Source organism: Mastigoproctus giganteus, chromosome 9, assembly GCF_048544385.1.
Source record: "Mastigoproctus giganteus isolate SK-2022 chromosome 9, ASM4854438v1, whole genome shotgun sequence".
Classification (NCBI taxonomy): Eukaryota; Metazoa; Arthropoda; class Arachnida; order Uropygi; family Thelyphonidae; genus Mastigoproctus; species Mastigoproctus giganteus.
Genome location: NC_143583.1, coordinates 65,323,817 through 65,342,430, shown reverse-complemented (window position 1 = coordinate 65,342,430; position 18,614 = coordinate 65,323,817). Strand labels below are relative to the sequence as shown.

The 18,614-nt window shown below is 38.4% G+C and overlaps 1 non-coding gene across 1 annotated transcript; it reads right to left on the bottom strand.

Moving 5' to 3' along the window:
* Positions 1-13,351: 13,351 nt before the first annotated feature.
* On the bottom strand, positions 13,352-13,423 carry TRNAQ-CUG (transfer RNA glutamine (anticodon CUG)). Its single transcript has one exon. It is a non-coding gene; the product is annotated as a tRNA-Gln (tRNA).
* Between the last annotated feature and the right edge of the window lie 5,191 nt (positions 13,424-18,614).

Genomic DNA, 18,614 nt, shown 5'->3' with positions numbered 1-18,614 from the left:
AAGCGGAAACTGCCGTAGATGGCTTATGTAATTAGACAAAGGTCAAAACTTTATTAAAATAATATAAAAAAAAGAACAATTATTTTTAACACCGCGAATAATATTTATTCATGTCCTTGCATATCAGCCTGTTGTTTGGAATATTAATCAATTGTAACAGTTTCTTTATTCATGCCTTCCGTATCCATATCCACTTAGCATTTGTAATGGGAAAAATGATAAATAAAAGATTCTTTACATTTATGAATATGACTGGCAGTTTAACTCCCCCAGGTTTTATTATAAAAACCAAAATCACCTAATTTGGAACTATCAAATTATGATTGTTATTTCTGTCACCAGGAGGCGTGTATGCTCAATGTACTTTGTGATTCATTATTTACTTTACTTCCCGCTAAATAACTTTTAACATTTTCAAACCAACAATATGTTTGAAATTGTTTAGTGACATACACTCTTTTCTGCATAGCATAGAGTCAATGCAGGGAAGCGACCTTCAGAATTACATCATTTTTCCAAAGTTTAAATTTAAAGCATATTTAAAGGAAAATTTGATAATTAATATATAATTATGGAAAAATAAAATGTGAATATTTTACAGATGTGAACAAAATAAAGTCATCAGAAGACATTTTAGATTTAACATTAAAATTGTTTTTTTGACATAGGAGTGCTGGTTTGAAGCAATTGAAAAATATAATGAACAGTAAAGGGCCCAGAGGTGATCTCGTCATGCTCCTCAAGATAAAAGATCTTGAAGCCTTTTCTGCAACAATATTTCTGACTTATTATTTAACAACTGAATTATCGAGTGAAGTAAAGATGTGAACATTCTATAGTTTCTGTAATAGCAACTCAGAAAGAAGGCCTTTATGCTGAATAGAGCCAAAAGATAGAGCCAACCCCTAAGAATAGAGAATCGATCTGATTACCCTTATCCAGATTAACAGGAGTGAAGTGAGAAATAGGGCCAAATTTCAACAGATTGATCTATAGGGCATAAGCGCAAAAATTTAAAGAAAAGGGCTGATATATCCACTTAGCTTCTTGAAGGTTTCAATTTTAAAAATCCTGGCTAAACGTTAATAGTGGAAATGTGTTAGTAATTACAGTGATCACAAAATGATCTGAATGATTTTTAAAAATAGGAACTAAGTGCAACTTATTTTGAAAGCATTAGGAGAAACACGAGAGGAAATACAAAAGTTTGAAGGAATTAGTATGAATTTGTACTAGGAATATTAATAGCATGGTTGGCAGACCGTTAGGACCTGCCATGATATGCTCTTTGACCTTAGAAATAGTTTAAATATCGTCGAGCTGAAGTTCACATGACTCAAACAACCCAGAATGTCAACTCTCGACCGAACATTTATGTATTTGCGAGTGATTTCTTTTTTAACGAGGACACAGTCTTTCTTTGCCAATCCGCCATATTATCCGTCTTCGATAATGACGCCTCTGAATCTATTATTCCAGCGCCAGCAGGCCCGTGTTACAAATGTGACCTGTGTATCGTCCACCAGTTCTACAAATAATCTCAATGTGAGTAAAGAGACAATCTCACGCATTGATTATCTATCGACAAAGAACTTTCTCAAGAAACCATTAATAGGAAACATCTCAACGTCCATCCGCGACGCTCACAGCGTAAGATACTTCTAAGACCGTATACTCTCCTCCAAAGATGAAGTCCATTTGTCACTGGGCCAATAGTCTATCTCCGCATTTGGATGTTCCCCAGTCTCACACAGTTTGTCAGGTTATCATCAATAAGAAATCACCCTCAGTGTAGAATTCCATTGTGCCTCGTGATTATATCCTGGATACTGGCAGTAATTCAAAGTTCCAAGCCTTTTATACTTCTTCAAATAGGGCTCTTTTCTGTATATAACATTTTAATAAAAAGTCAATGAAACAAGTCAACAACTACAGACCCTTGTCCTTCCAGAACAAGGCTGTCGAAATTTTTAAAACTGATATCTCGAAAACTATTTAGTAAACAACGATATGGCTTTAAAAGGGAAGAAATAAATTTTCACTGATATACTGTAATTAATAACTGTGAAGGAGTCAGCGTTATTTTCACTGACATCGCAAATGCTTTCGATAAAGTGTCTCACGGTAGTCTAATATAAAATATGCTAATCAATAGAATGAAATTCTTATTTATTTGGATCAACAAAAGCATTGAATTTACAATCAGTTCTACCTACTACGTCTTAGACGTAGAAAAAGACAGAAAAATCAGTTCTACGTCTTTGAACAAACTTGAGGTATTCCAAATGCGATGCCTGCGGCAGATCTTGGGCATCTCTCTTCGCGACCGCATCACTAATGATACCATCCGTGCCAGATGCCAACAGCAACCAACCATTGCCGACCAAATCCAGAAGCGAAGGCTTAGATGGTTTGGCCACGTATGTAAAATGGGTACGAATAGAATACCATCCACACTCCTTTGGAGACAACGACCCACCCAATGGAGCATCCAACGGACCGCGCCTAGGAAAACGTGGGCCAAGCAAGTGGAAAATGACTTGAAGAGCCGACGTCTCGACCTTAATCAGGCTAGGACTGACGCCATGGATCGTAAGGTATGGAAGAACATCACAGAGCAAGTCCGAAACCCTGCGGCACCTACAGCAGCATACTGGTTGCGTGGCCAACTGCCTCCCCCAGCTGCCAGCTAAGGACCGAAGAAGAAGAAGACAGAAAAAAGTAGCATCATACAAGAATTTATATTCATTCAGCTCTTTTCATCTTAATTTTTACACATTTATTTATTATTCGATTGTTTTTTTTTTTGTTTGTAATTATTATTGTTATTTGCTTATTTTTAACTTACCTTTTTTATTTAAATTAACTTCTTAAATTGTTCTTCACTGTAATAAATATTGTTGTCTCTTCACTGCTAGTGGGGTTTTTCCTCACTTAGAAATATTTAAGTTAAGGATTTCACACTCGGTTGGAAATTGACTCCTTCTCTATGTAGAGAAGGACTCAGTGCCCTTCAGAGCTACACATTTTTCCAGTCTATGGTTTTAAGCTTCTTCACTTCTTCAGATTACTTGAATATAATTCCTTAATTTAAGCGGAAAACCAGGCTTTCACTTCATTAATCATGTCCTCATCAGCCTAAAATCTGGCCACACAATGAATACTTAATTTTAGGGGAGATGAAGAAGTCTGGACTTTGAAGCACTCACCTTCTTCTCCCGACCTCTCAAATTCATTATGTGCTCAGTCATGAGCAGGAGCACTGTTCGCTAGGAGACTAACAACTATGGATAGCTTCCCGTCTCTTTTCGACTTGTTAGCCTCTCAAATTTCCCAGGAAGTTTCTGTAGTGCTCCTCAGCGATGCTGTTGCCCTTTGGGAAGTAATCTGTAATGATGATACATTTAGAGTTTCAAAAGACTGACAATATGACTTTGTCGGCAGACAATTGAACCTTGGCTTTTTGGGGAGGGGGTGTAGATTGGTGAAGATGAATGCTTCAATTGTTTGCTCATCTCTTCTGTTTCTAAGTAATAGTGACGTACCCAGAATTCATCTGTCGGCAACATTCTAAAATTTTCGAACAATGTGCGGAACATTCTCTCCTGTAGAGCTTTTGAGGAAGTTTCAACAATCTCTAAACCCCTCAGGCTGCCACCTTAGATATGTGCAAGAAGTCATGCATTATGGTGTGAACAGACCCATGGCTAATGTTCATTTGATTTGCTATAACGTTTATAGTCACACATCTATATTGAAGGACTATCTGTTCCACTTTAGCCACAATGGCAGGATTTGTGGCTGAGATGGGTCCTCCTCTTGGGTCATCGTGTACACTGCTTCCCCCAACACTTGTACTGTCTTTTCCAATTTTTCACAGTCTCATATGATAGGCAATCCTCCTCATGTACAGTCTTCAGCTCCTCATGGATCTGTTCTGCTTTGCCTTGCAATGAAGAAATTTTATGGCAGATCAGACCAGAGCCTTCTACAGCACGTCATCTCGCACAGTATTCATGGCTTTATTTAAGTAACCAACAGATCTATAAAAACAAAATAATATACAACAACTTATGAGACTTATTAGTATATATATACAAAATATCAAATCCCAAACTGAAATATTTCTAGAGGGAAAATACTTCTTCTCCGTCCCTCGTATTTGTTTCATCAACTCCTCTTCTTCATCTTAACATTAGATAAGCCTTAATTTCACAGTTTAATTAATTTTTTATGACATCATATTGCCCTTATTTATTCCTCTCCACAAACAGAACTTGGGATTTACTTTTGTATTCGCTGTTTCTTAAAGATCTTCTTGCATAGAAGGGTAGTAATTAATTATTTACTTATTTAAACAATTAACGAATTTCTCAATTTCTCTGTCAGAAACGGTGGAAGGTTTTCGATTTTTTTTCTTATTTGCATTCCCCAAATCCTGTTTACATCTGAAGACATTAAACGAATACGATGTGCAGTAAGATAATAAATCCCTTAAGGTTTCCCAGAATGGATAATTACTGGAAAGCGATAATTACCTTTATTTATTTATTTTGGAGTCGGCAGTTAAATTCTCTCGTTGATGTCTGAAGGCTTAACGGACTTAATTCTGATTCTCATTTCGATTTGTAACTCTTTGAGAATTCGTAGCATTTTTAAATTTAACAACTTTTAAATTTAAAAATGATGCTAATTTAGTATTTTAATGTCTTAAAATTGAAATAGTTTCAGGAAGGAATGAATATTTCATTGAAAATGAGGCGGGTTTACATTCAAGGTCAAAGTGACAGCTAAGGCTGAAAGTGCCGCCATCTAATGCCGCTCGTAATAACTACCACCCTCCATGAATCTAAACTGGTGAACAGGTCCACCTCCATAGCCGGATGATAATTGAACATACCACATCGAGTACGGCGTAAAATAAACCACTCGCGTTCAGGCTTTAGGCAGAGGGATCAGTTGGAAAATTCAGCCAGAATTTCACGGAGACAAAACAGCGGATCTAGTGGCGCTGTCTCTTGTATGATTACCACAACGAAAGGGCAAAACCATCCAGCCTAAACAAGTGGAAGCGCTTTCAGCGTAACTGTGCTTGGGACAACCCAGGATGGGAAGAAATGCCAAATCATGAAGCGGAGTATCAATATCTTCATCATGCGAACATACTACGAAGTGACCAAGATGGAGACTGATATGATAAGTGTCCAGGACTAAATTACACAACAGAACGACTCTTGATATTTTAGATCACCGAACAGCAAATAGTTTACCAGGGACGGCCATCGTCAAAAAGAACCTGATAGCTCTTGCAGTCTTGGAAAAAAAAATCACGCAGGACGAGAGTGACCAACTACAAATAATACGGAAAACACCGAAGCAGAACTAGAGGCAAAAGAGCAAGAGTGAAACCCGAAGCAGCCGAAGTAGAAATAGACGAGGTTGCTATAACCCGAATAGAAGACGAGAGCAGAATTCGAGGAAATGGAGCTCGCAAAGACCCACATCATACAGAAGCAGAGACCAATAGAGTCCTGAATCCATACCGAAGCAGAAACCAATAGAATTCTACGGTCGATTTGTCTGTTTTGCTGGGTTTCACCATTCTCCCAACACTGGGTGGAAAAGAAGAACCCGGGTCTTTTCCACCCAGTGTTGGGAGAATGGTGACGGTACCACTATGCTACCTGTGCAGACTTTGGCAAGTGACGGACCATCTCACTCAACGAATAATACCACATTACCTCAACAACAACGAAGGAGTGATGGACTACATCCGTAAAATCCTATACCACGCCGCCGTAACAGCCACCAGGATCAATGGAAGAGGAACCAGAGATCGGCAGAACTAGAAATGCAAAGCCAAGGAAGCACCAGCATGGAAATTAAGGCTTCAGCAGAAGATAAAAGACAAGAATCAAGATAGGCCAGCTAATCAAGTACCAAACGGAGAAATAGATACAAGAAGCTGATGGAAAAGTGAAGAGCATCCTTAAGAAAAACAACATTCACGGCAAACACGAGGCCAAGAATTAGAGGATCTAAGACTACCTAAACAAGCTCAAGCAGAACTTTCTAGCACGCAGCAACATACTACGCCGATAGAGAGAGAGAGAGAGAGAGAGAGAGAGAGAGAGAGAGAGAGAGAGAGAGAGAGAGAGAGAGAGAGAGAGAGAGAGAGAGAGAGAGAGAGAACATTCATCGGAAAACAAACAACCGGATCTTCAACGAAATCCAAAGCGCCTTCTACAGGAGCATTTGACAAGAGGTGAAAGAGGATAACGGACCACCGATGAGAAAGTGATCGAGGAGTTCTGGATCAACTGTGGAACAGAAAAGTTAGCCACAATGCCCGTGTCCTCTGGATATACCAAAGACAGTGGTGAGGTTCACTAGAATGATAAGGAACCCCGAAACGATCCCAGAATCGTTTCGGGGTTCTGCTAGTGAACCACTCGTTGGAAGCCTCTTTATCTATGTAGCCTTGATTTAGGTCTTTAGTGCCTGCCAGAGACCAGAATATCAAGAATCGCCTACCTTAAAGATTAAGACATAAATACCGAAAACCTGGCAAAGTACTGACCGATCACCTTTCACTCAACAATGTACAAGACCCTGACTACATGCATAGCTAAGAAGACATCGGACCACACAGAAAGCTAGAACATCATGCATCATGGGTAAACAACAGAAGGGAAGCACTAGATGAGAAAAAGATGCAAAGATCAATTGACCATCGATGTAATTATGCAGCAAGCCTAGAAGAAGCACAGTGACCAGTACACGGCTGATATCGACAAGAAAAGAAAAAAAGGAAGGATTTGACAGACATCACGGAACAACAGAATAAAGTGTTAAAAATAAAACCTGACAGATTACTTCCAAAAAAAACATAGAGCCAATCTGCAAGGCTATAAGGAAGACAGACAAACTATACACCCTGCTCAACCTCAACAATGGAACCCCGCCCACCAAGACGGAAGAAACGAAGACAGAAAAATGAGTAAAGGAGGCACTCTATGGAAAGTACGACAATGATCTAAATCAAGACTATATAGATAAGGAGACTTCCAACGGGTGGTTCACCAGCGGAAAGCTCTTCCTTGAAACCGAAGCATTCATGCTCGCCATCCAAGACCAGGAAATTAACTCCAGGAACTACAGAAAGTACATCGGCAAGGACCCCGGAATGGCAGATGATTCATTTCGACGATACCATCTTGTCCCGTCCCAGAAACAATCCAGCACATCAACGCAGGATGCAGGGTGATCACCAAGAAGGAGTGCACTCATAGAAACGACCAGATGGCCAGGATAATACATTAGAAGCTAGCGAGGAAATACCAGTTTATCGAAAAAGTATATCGTATTACAAGTACGAACCTCAGGCCATGCTAGAGAGCCGTACTCACAAACTATACTGGGACCGCGCCATAATAACGGACAAAGCGATCTTGTGGACAAGAAGGAAAAGGCCACCTATCTGATTGACATTGCGGTACCCAACAACTGGCAACCTCCAGGAAACATACGAGGGAAAAGATCAGGAAGTACAAAGACCTAAGACAGGAAGTCAAAGAAATGTGGCATTTGGATTGACCATCCCAATCACCGTGTCAACACCAGAATGGTGCCAAAGAACCTTCATAAGACCCCAACAGCAACAGGCCTCGCAGAGAACACGTTCGTGGGACTGTAGATAGCAGCGATCCTGAACACCTGTAGGATAGTCAGAGGGTTCCTCCACCAATAATAATAGTGACCGGTCATAACAACCACCCCACACAACTGGTACCAGTACCGGTCACGGGATGAGAAAAAAAAGCCCCATTAGGAGAAGAAAGAGATAATAATTCTTGATTTCTATAACAAAATTTTTATTTAGTGAACTATTCAAATACTAGATGGCAGCACACAATTGCTTGTAATCATATTTAGTAGATTTTAGCGTTAAGTATTAGTAGTGGCAAATGATGCAAGGAAAAAAAGCTATCAGCCAAAAAAAAAAAAAAAAAATAAATAAATAATAATAATAACCTCTATGCCCACCAACAATTTGTCTACTTCTTCCTTGAAAAAAATATTTAAAAAAACATACTTGAAAAATACCACAGTATTTGAAAAATATTTATTAACGTGGATTAAAATAATAACCAACAATTATATTACGTGAAAAATGGGTTTCTGAAATTTTTTAAAGGAAAAACATCGATACAAACTCTTAATGACTAGGCTTTGTTTTAAAGCATTACTACATCTCGCCTTCAGACCTGCAGTCATCAATAAAGAATTAATAAATGTAAACAGGGGAAAGTACAAATGTTACTAAGACGTATGAAAAGAATATTCAGCCTGATAAATGGAAATAGTTTTTGGTATTAGTATTAGCATGGTGCAAGGAAGCTTATGCTGCACCAGCCAAAAAAAAAAAAAAAAATCACGCCATTCCCTCCAAATGCCTGTCCAGTTCCTCCTTAAATTTATTCAACCTATCAACTTCCACAACGACAGATGGAAGTTTGTTCCAGCAATTAACCACCCGCTGGCTAAAGGCAAATATCCGCACATCTATTCTACATCTGTCCTTCTGTCCTTCCCAATTTCAATTTATGCCCCCTTAGGTTCGTAATCTGAACAAGTGGAAGGATCCCATCAGAATTCAGCGTGCTGAACCCATTCAAGGCCTTATATACCTCAATCAGATCACCGCGCAGGTGCCTAGTCTACAGCCACTGCAATTTGAAGAACTTAAGCTTCTCTTGGTAAGAGGATCCCTTCTAAGAGGATCCCTTCATTCCCCTCACCAATCTTGTTGCCCTTCTCTGTACACGCTCAAACAAATCTACATCCTTCCTAAAATGAGGCCTCCAGACCTGTACGCAGTACTCAAGGCGTGGCCTGACCATTGCCTTATACAGAGGGACAATCACCTCCTTCTCCCTGCTAAATTCCTATATATCACTGACAAAACCCCATGACCTGCCCTGGCAGCCTGTCTGCATTGCTCAGAAAACTTCATATCTGCCTGCACAATTACTCCCAGGTCTTTTTCATTTTCTACCACCGGGTAGAAACTGAAACTGGTGACCTTTAGGATCAGTGCAATGACAATTCTTGCGTACATGAGTCATAGAAGAAAATATATCGAATTGTGATGCAATTGTGCTTAATTCATGAGTAGCCCAGCACTGCGCAGAAATTTCTGAGTATTCCCTGAAAGTAATTTTTCAGGATAGCAGAGAAGAAGCAAACTATTATCCCACTTACACAGGTGTATTTGGTGGATTGTTTTGGTGCGCTACTCCAGCGTTGATTCTCTTTCTGCGAGGAAACACCTCGGGGACAAAGTTCTGAAGAGTTGGTTCTTATTCTGCAGAAGCAAAATAAGAACCGTCCTGTCGCCCTGGACAGAGACCTGTAACGTCAGTTCGGAACTTCTCCCTAAGATCGTCGTAGATTGCACAGTTAACGAGCAGGTGACTCAAATCTTCTGTATTCCCGCAGGTGCAGAGATCGGTGTGATGCAAGAGAAACTTATAGAGTTTTTGATTGAGAGAGAGCCATATCCAGTTACCAAAAAGGAATTTTCCACAGTTAAGGAAAATATTCATAATAATTCATAAAATATTCCGCCACCCAAGCGTGTTCCGATTTAGAGAGTAAGAAGGTCACATCAGTCAGGAACTTTCTTGTGGTCACTCCAAGAGGGGTAGTGTCCCATCTGGTCTGACAGATTCTAATTAGCTCGTTAAAGCATCTGGATTTCTCGTTTTTAGGATCTTCATTTAAATTTAGCTGGATACCATGTAATTCTGAAGGTATTTGTTTTTTGTGTCGAAAGCAGAGGCCATAGTAGATGACAAATAGATCGAACGGAAGGAACCCCGCAATAACTTGCACTGCGGCGGTGGAAACTGTTCTACAGACTCTAAGAATAGAAAGGAGCATGATTCGCTGGATGGAACTCAGTTTTAACTTCATTTTTGGAATTGGTGGCCCGGTGAAAACCAAGCTCCTGCTGCATAGGTGACTATGGGCAGGAAAACAGCATTATAAACAGTAGGGAAAGAGTGACTTCCTGGAGAGACTCGATCCCCTCTCTGGAAATTCTAATAATTGACCCTGTGAATTTTTTGATTTTGGTACTTATGTGAATCAGATGAGGATAGAAGGAAAGCTTATGGACAATAATGACCCTAAGGAGTTTTAGTACACACAAACCTACGTCACACACATATCTGGCCCATTTGTAGTGATACTGTTCTTCACAGAGAGCACGACGCGGAGTTGAACACACGTTCTAGGTACCGCCCAATTACATGTCCACATATCCACATAAATTTGTGCTATTCTGAAAAAAGGAATTAACCCTTTAGAAGTGACCTCGAGAAAAGGGAGAACACATGTCCAAAAATTTAAATTTAAAGATTTTCACATTAATAACTGAAATTTAAAACATGCATTCTTTGAATCTTAATATTGGAGTGGTGCGAATCCTGAAGTGCAGGATGAAAGATTAAGAGAATCTTGATCGTTGGATGGGACACCATGAGAAACTTGCTTGTTAGAATATTACCGCTTGAAATTTTCCATTATATTATAGTTTGGAACAAGCGTCGAGTAGGCTCTATCAAAGGTAACTCTTTGAATTTTGTTTAAGGCAGTGGTTCTTAAACACAGGTTAAGAAAGGCTTCTTTAAACGTTCTTTGTGATAGGTAAGGAGAAAGTTTCAGTTTCAGTTCTGTGCTTTTATTATTATTATTTTTATTTTTAATTATTCAGTATGACTTTAAATTAGCCATGTGGCTTGGTGCGATGGTCGCCATAGAATTCTTCTGAAAATTAATGCTTCATGATATTAATTCAATTAATGCCAATCACATGTTTATAAAAAAAAAAGTCATGTCGCTTCCCCTAGAAAAACAATGAATGCGACGTTGTATATGCAAAACATGCAGAGATCACTTTCATGCGGGAACAAAGATGGCCAGAGCAGGGTATGAGCAAACCTCTCTGAGAATGTAGATTTCCTCTGGTTTCTTGACAAGGATATATCCGCGTTGAATAACAGGAATCATCTCTTTGCAAGCAATTCCTTAAGCAGTTTCAAAAAGTCCCACAAAATCTATAAAAGTAGGATTAAGGGACTCGATTTGTAAGGAGTCAAATACTGACCTCAAGTCAGGATAAGCAGTGTGCAGTGCGCAGGAGCCCACCACGTCTTATATATAATATGACTGCAAATTTCGTACGTGCTGTGGTCGATTTTCTGTATGCTGGGTGAAAAACTCGAGTTTCTGGAGAAAAAGCATGCTGCCCTCGCCTGAGACTAACTAACTCAGCCACTTTAGGACAAAGAACCATAAAAACTTCTCTCGTCATTGACGGGATTGAAGTCAGGTCTTTTCCAAACGATGTAGGGAGGACAGTGATTGTACCAACTGTGCTACCCACAAGAACTCTACATGCAGTGACGATATATTTGTAATAATGGTACTTAAGATTTAAAACTGTGAAGATGCAGGTCTAAAGTTTTGTACAAAATTGTTATAATAATAATCAGAGAGAGAGGAAAACTTTTATAATTAAAATGACGTATCTGAAAGTGAGCATTTTGTACAAGGTGACTATTTTTGTTGAGTCCAATGGTGATCATTTTTTATCGGATGGTTAGCGCTTTGGTAACTTAGTAACACCGCCTCTATATTCCATACTTTCATGATTTTTCAGCAGACATAGAACAATTTAGACAATTAGACAAGAAAACCTCCTGGCCTCAGCTGCCTCTACATTTATTCTAAACAATTCAACCGTATATCTACTATGTTATTTCCATTAATATGAGGTGTAGCGTACAATTATATTTATATATATTAAGCTAATTAAGCTAAGCTATATATACGATCTAATCTATTTATATATAATATATTTCAAATATAAATTTATATATTTCAATATAAATTTATATATTTCAATACTAAATTTCAAATATTAGATAGAAATTATCAGATGGTTGATGTACAGTAACTGTCGAATGCAACAACTGATCAGAAAGAGAAATTATATAGTAAATATTCACTAGATGGCAGCACTTTATTAAGCAATATAAAAGTTCAAATTACCTTTCAATTGAATACATTTTAAGCTGATCACTAATCTCTTTAAAAAAAAACTTGCTTATAAAATAATACAAATATTATTTTATAAGGTAATAATAGAAAGTATCATCGATACTTTCTATTATCGATACTTTCTATTAATACCTTACATTAAAGGTAATAATTTTCTATTAAAGATATAGACCAAGAAAACATCGTTGTAAAAAGAAATAAAAAAAATATAAATAAGATTAAAGATTAGTACACTGATCAGAAATCAGTTTACTGATCTTTGATAAACTGACACTACGTGATGTGGTTTTACTTCCAGATTGTGGTGCCATCTAGAGACACAAATGAAAAGAGTAAAATTAGCGAAATAGCAGAAATTTTTAACTGAAATACTACAATTAGGAGAGTTCCCATACAGGCCATCCTCGATGGCAGATTGGGTTACTATAAAAGGTTGCGAAAGTCGAAAGTTAAATCAAACCGATGGTTGTATAGACAATTACAGAGGATTAGGTTTCTGACCAAAGTCTGATAGTCCGTGACAATACAACTGTTTCGGCCCTCGTTAATTTCTAAAGTCCTCTTTAATCGAGTTTGTAGTTAGCCAATTCCAGGAGGGGGGGAGGAAGGGTTTTCTCTGTGATATTTGTAATAGATTTAATATACAATATAACCTGAGTCGCTGATCTTCTAAAACCTAACAACAACCTCCCAAGTTCGATATGCAACGTTTTATACTCATAAACACTAATAGAAATAATCTACACTAGGTGATACGCTTATTTGCATGCAGAGAATGCCAACCCAGTGCTTGTCTGCAGTGTATAATCCCATGTGTACTTAATTTTGATGTTGAAACACGCTTTGCATCAATAGTAGAACTCATTCGAGAATTTAGTCTTAAAAATGAGTTTTCGATTGGGGACATCGTCGATATATGAAGTGGTTTCTAATCTACACAACATATTCGAACTGAGTACGAATTATCTGACAAGATCTCAGCATTTTTACATTAAGTGATAAATGTTCAAATTCAGTATGTTAATAGCCTTGAAAATCATGGTAAGCGAATATGCGCGCTTGGATGCAACCGTTGAAACATTAAATTCTGTCGTTTATTAACACCAATCTGTAGATATTAAACTGACAACTAACAGCACGCTAGCATGTAATATTAAGAAAAGAAATGTGTTATTTAAAAATGATCATAAGGGTCATGAAAATGATGTCTCAAAAGGTATGCAGGTTCCACCGAGACTTGAACTCGGATCGCTGGATTCAGAGTCCAGAGTGCTAACCATTACACCATGGAACCACACTGGCAGAATGATGAGAGTAGCTTGTAATCAATTCTTTTTGTTTTTTAAGGTTACTTGTTACTTTTGTGCGTTAGTTAGTTTTTTACCTGAATCATGTCAAGTCAAGGTCCTTTTGTTGCATTAATTCCGCAAATTTGCAAAAGTCCTACTTTTTTAAGAAAAAAATAAAGAAACAAAGGGTTATGCTATCACAAATTACATAATAAAACAAAGTGCGTTTGGGTCGGTGGGGGGGGTATTAACAAGAATATTACGTAACAGGTTTCTGATTCAATTCTGATTAACTAATTCGCGTTCATGTACACCTCTGGGTTTTACCAATTCCGGAATTCTCATGTCCTGTGTGGATGCTTTCTTCTCGTAATATAGTCTATAAATTAGAGAAATTTAGAGTCTCAAATACGGTCTCAAGGACTTAAAATTATCTACAAAGTGGTTAACAGTTTTTTCAGTAAATATACTCTTTCCTGTTCCTGAACAATACACTGGAAATTCCTCAGGATGTTTGGTACAGTTAGGAACTGATTATGACGAATGTAGTTCTATAAACTTACTGCACTACTAGAACTGGATCTTTTTATTGGCAATGCAAATTTTTCTAAACAGCTGAATACAACAAATCCCACTAAAAGCAGCATGCTAATGAGAGTATTCACTCTTTAACTAGCTGTTTTTTGATTGAAAAGAATGGTTATTTTTTGCTGTTTCACCCTCCATTAGAATTCATTTCATCTTAACATTACTAACTAAATTGCTTCTATTACATCTTAAATTTATCTGGTATTTTCTGTTATTTTCACTTGTCTTTTTAATTTCTAAAATTAAGAATTTAATTTATTTGATATTTAATATGATTTATTGTGTGTGTGTGCGTGTGTGTGTGTGTGTAATTTTGAACATCTTTGTAATTTATGTAATATTTATCTGGCTGCTCACATCTGGAAAAGAGCTCTTCGTAGATGATGATGAAGACGTAACAAGTCCTCAGATAAAAAAAAAAAAAAACAAGCAAAAAAACTAAGAGATGGATGACTTCAGGGTGACCATTCAAGTGCAATCTTTTATGTCTGCAACGTGCATCTACAAACAGCCTGTTCTAATAGTATGCTTCCAAAGTAACAAAGAGGAATAATCACTTTTTCATATAAATCAGAACTGTTTATAATAAACCATTTTTATATTCTGACTTGTTTAAGCTCTTTTAATGGTTCCGGTGTTTAACAAATAGTTTATTAAAACACTATAGAATTGTCAACAGTTGCCACATAGACTTGAACCCTTACACCATGGAACCATTGAGGTGATGAAACACTAAACAAATAAAGTACAGATGATTGCACAATCATCACCTAAATGACAGAAATATGTCCGTTGGGATGTAATGTTAATATTTGTATTGTGTTATGTTTGTAAAACAGTTTGTCCTTGGCATATACCTGTTTTGTTTTCATTTTATTGGATCCACTAGGGTAATTTTTCTTTAAGGATTTGAATAAGACGTTGCTATCTAGAGAGACTGAAAAGATTTCCCCCCCCTCTCTCTCTCCCTTTTTTAAGGGTGGAAGTTGCTTGTATTCGAGCGCTGGTTCCTCAGGTTACGGGATTTCTGTACCTTTAGGTTAGGTTGGAAGCTTTTGTTGGTCCTCCAAAGATGGTCTTCGGAGGACCATCTTTGGATGACCAACAGTGTATGGTAGAAGAAAGGTACCTCCGCGCATGTGGCATGGGTTTAGAAGTAACTTTCCACGATCTCCACTTCTGAATAGCTAAATGGCTAAAAACAACAAAACAACACAACAAACAGCATTCACAAAGACATAACACAATCCATTCGCACAAATATAAAACACTACACATTTCGGGCCACTCTACAGAGATTTTTACCTTCACAGAATAATGTGGAAGAGCTGAAAGAATGTTTCTGGTGCTGCTTAACTTTGGACTATGGACGTTCATCGCTCGGTAACACAGTGGTTATAATCACAATTATCTCCACATCGGATGGAAAAGGCCCATATTCGATTATTGTCAATGACGTGAGGAACTTTTATGGGCTTTATTCATTCCGTGGTTGAGTTAGTCGGTCTCAGGCGTGAAGAGCAAGGTTTTTCTCACGGAAGCTCGGGAGTTTCGTCCAGCAAAACAGGAAAATCGACCAGACACAATGCGCAATTTATGGACATTCATGTACATAGATTAATGTGTGTGTGTGCAGATGAGTTGGCTTTCAAGTGGCCCTATTTCTCAGTGCTGTTTCCGAGACCAAAATCCAATAAACCCTCCTCCGTATGGACCATGGAGTAGAAGCCCAGTGGTGGTACCCAAGCTAATGGGCACCCTTCGCCAACGAATATTAAAGTTTGCATCTGAATGGCGTCATTTGACCATTAGCGACTGGAAAAAAGTTTCTTTTTCCGACAAGTTTCCTTTTATGCCGTTATGGACGGAAGAGGACTGTAAGAAGACGTAGAGGAATAATTCCAATCTCTTGGTCCAACAGAAAAGGGCAGGTGACTGTCACCACCTGCCTGTTCGAGCCCTCATAACACCTTTAGGCCGCACTCTGAATGCTAAAAACTACCTATCCGCTGTGTTTCAGGTACACTCTTTCCAATTAACTATCTTCCCGGATAACACAGGTGTATTCTAGTAGGATAGTGCACCCTATCACATTGCTGGTATTGTTCGAAAGCGGTAAGCCAAACATGAAAGTCACTTTCAGGTGCTACCCTGGCCACAGATTGCGTGGATCCTCTACCATGGACTATCGCAGATCTACGCATTCCTGAAAAAATTGGTACAACATACCTCCTGTAATATTAAAAGGCCTTATAGAACCCATGCCATGCCGAGTGGGGACGTTAGTGGCAGCAAGAGTAGAACATATCCTCTAATAGGTAGGTGGTTATAATGTTTTGACCGGACAGCGTACGTGGAAGCGTTCATCCAATTCAGCTTTAAAGTAGTGGAAATTATTTCCAAAAGATTTCTTTAAAACAATTCGATTAATATTATTTATATATTATTATTATTATTTTATTTATTTTTTTTTTGCAGCGCTATCGCGAACAGACCCACACACACAGACCTTTTTTCTAGGTAATTAGTTGACATGCTTTAGCAGTATTATGTGCTGGGTAAGTAACCATGCCATGGTGTAATGGTTAGTACTCTGGACTCTGAACTCGAATCTGCACGAACCTTCCAACGGCGATTTTTTTCCCCAGTTGATCGCAAAACGTGTTCCACGTTCATATTTAATAAGTATTTTGTCCTTACTTGTCCTCTGTTTTGTTGGTTGAAGATCCATTGTGATATCATACAAAGGGTACTAGGAAAGTTTTGCAATACAGCTTTGTTTATTTAATTTTTTCAAAGTAATTTCCTCTACATTCAATACACCTCTCCATCCTCCGAAACCAATCTTTAAACCAGTTCTGCCAAGTTTCACTAGGGAGTAAAGCACACTCGTTGTCCCAAGCCCGTAGAAGGTCCTCATCACTGGAAAACCGCCTCCCTTTTAGCTTCATTTTCACATGCGGGAACAGTGCAAAGTCGCAGGGAGAAAGGTCTGAACTGTAGGGAGGGTGCTCGAGAAGTTTCAGTCCTGTCGTGGTCAAATATTCGGTGCAGGCTTTGGCGCGGTGAGCTGCAGCATTATCATGATGGAGGTACCAGGTGTCCATTCTTGACTTTGGCTGCAGGTTCTTCATAGATCCAATGACTTTAGGCAGGCATTGTTCAGTATACCACTTAGCTGTGACTGTCTTCTGCGTGTCCAAAACGACACGTTCCACAATTCCACTCGATTTGAAAAATACAGCTATCATTTTCTTCTTTACAGACCGGGATTTTCTGACAATTACGGGTGTGTCGTCATCATCAAAGACCCAAACTTTGTTTTGAGCCTTGGTCGGCAGATCGTAATAGTACAGCCAAGTCTCGTCACCTGTCACGATGTTGTTCACATACCGAGATTGTCCCTTATCAAACTTTTTTAACATCTCCCGGCACCAAGTCACACGTCGTGTCATCTGCTCTTCAGTCAGTTGATGCGGCACCCAGAGAGAACAAAGTTTCTTCACGTGCAAATGATCTTGCAGAATCGAACGAATTGCTGGTGCATTTAGGCCCAAAGTATCCTCTATCTGTTGGTAGGTCACTCGCCTGTTTTCGTCAAGCATTTTCCTCACAGCAGTAACGTTTTCCTCCGTAACTGACGTTCGTGGCCTTCCCGGCCTCTCAGAATCCTCCAGAGTGAAATTTCCCCTTTGGAATTCTCTATACCACCTGAATATCGTTGTACGATGTGGACAATCATCATCTAGTGCAAGAGTCATTTCTTCTAAGCACTGGTCTATGGTTAAACCACGCACGAAATTATACCGCAAAACTGTCCTTATCTCATTTCGTGACCACGATGCCATCGCAAGCACTTTACACTCTCACTACTAATGAATAACTGAGCCCATCGACTTGGCGCGGCGGCTACTATGCACGTATGAACATGTCTCAACATGCAGCAACAAGCAGCTTCCTGTGATTCATTGTTGCGTCATATTGCAAAACTTTCCTAGTACCCTTTGTATATCACAATGAATCTATTGAAAGGGTCCATCAAAACTAGTTACTCAACGATTTATTTGCCTAAAACATGCATCACGCCCGTGTACGGATTTTTCCTAAAGTATCTAATCCCACACATATTTATTATCCAAGTTAAAAAGCGTTTGCATTAATAGTGATTATCATATTGGAATTCTAAAATCTCTCTTTATGATTTCGGGATCACTGATGTGGAGATTTCAGAAGCGATTCAATGAGTAGTTCATCGTCCTTCCACACCAAAATATTCCAGCAGAATTTGAATTAATTATCTGACACAATCTCAATCATTATGCACTAATTGATAACAATCCGAATTCAGTATAATAGTAGTCTTAATTTCTGTGTCCTTAATCTCTGTTTGGATACAGTCATTGAAAGCAAGAGGTCTGTTTCCAAAATCATCTCTAAACCGTAAATAAACAATCAGTTAATTAAAAGGAATGAACAGAGAGTACACGTACACGAAGGAAGTACAAGAAGGGCGAACCTATTGATGAAGCACATTTTTTTTAATCAGAATCTATTAATTTTAAACGAAGAATACTAAGTTGCAGTCACAAAAAAATAAAAAACAATTAA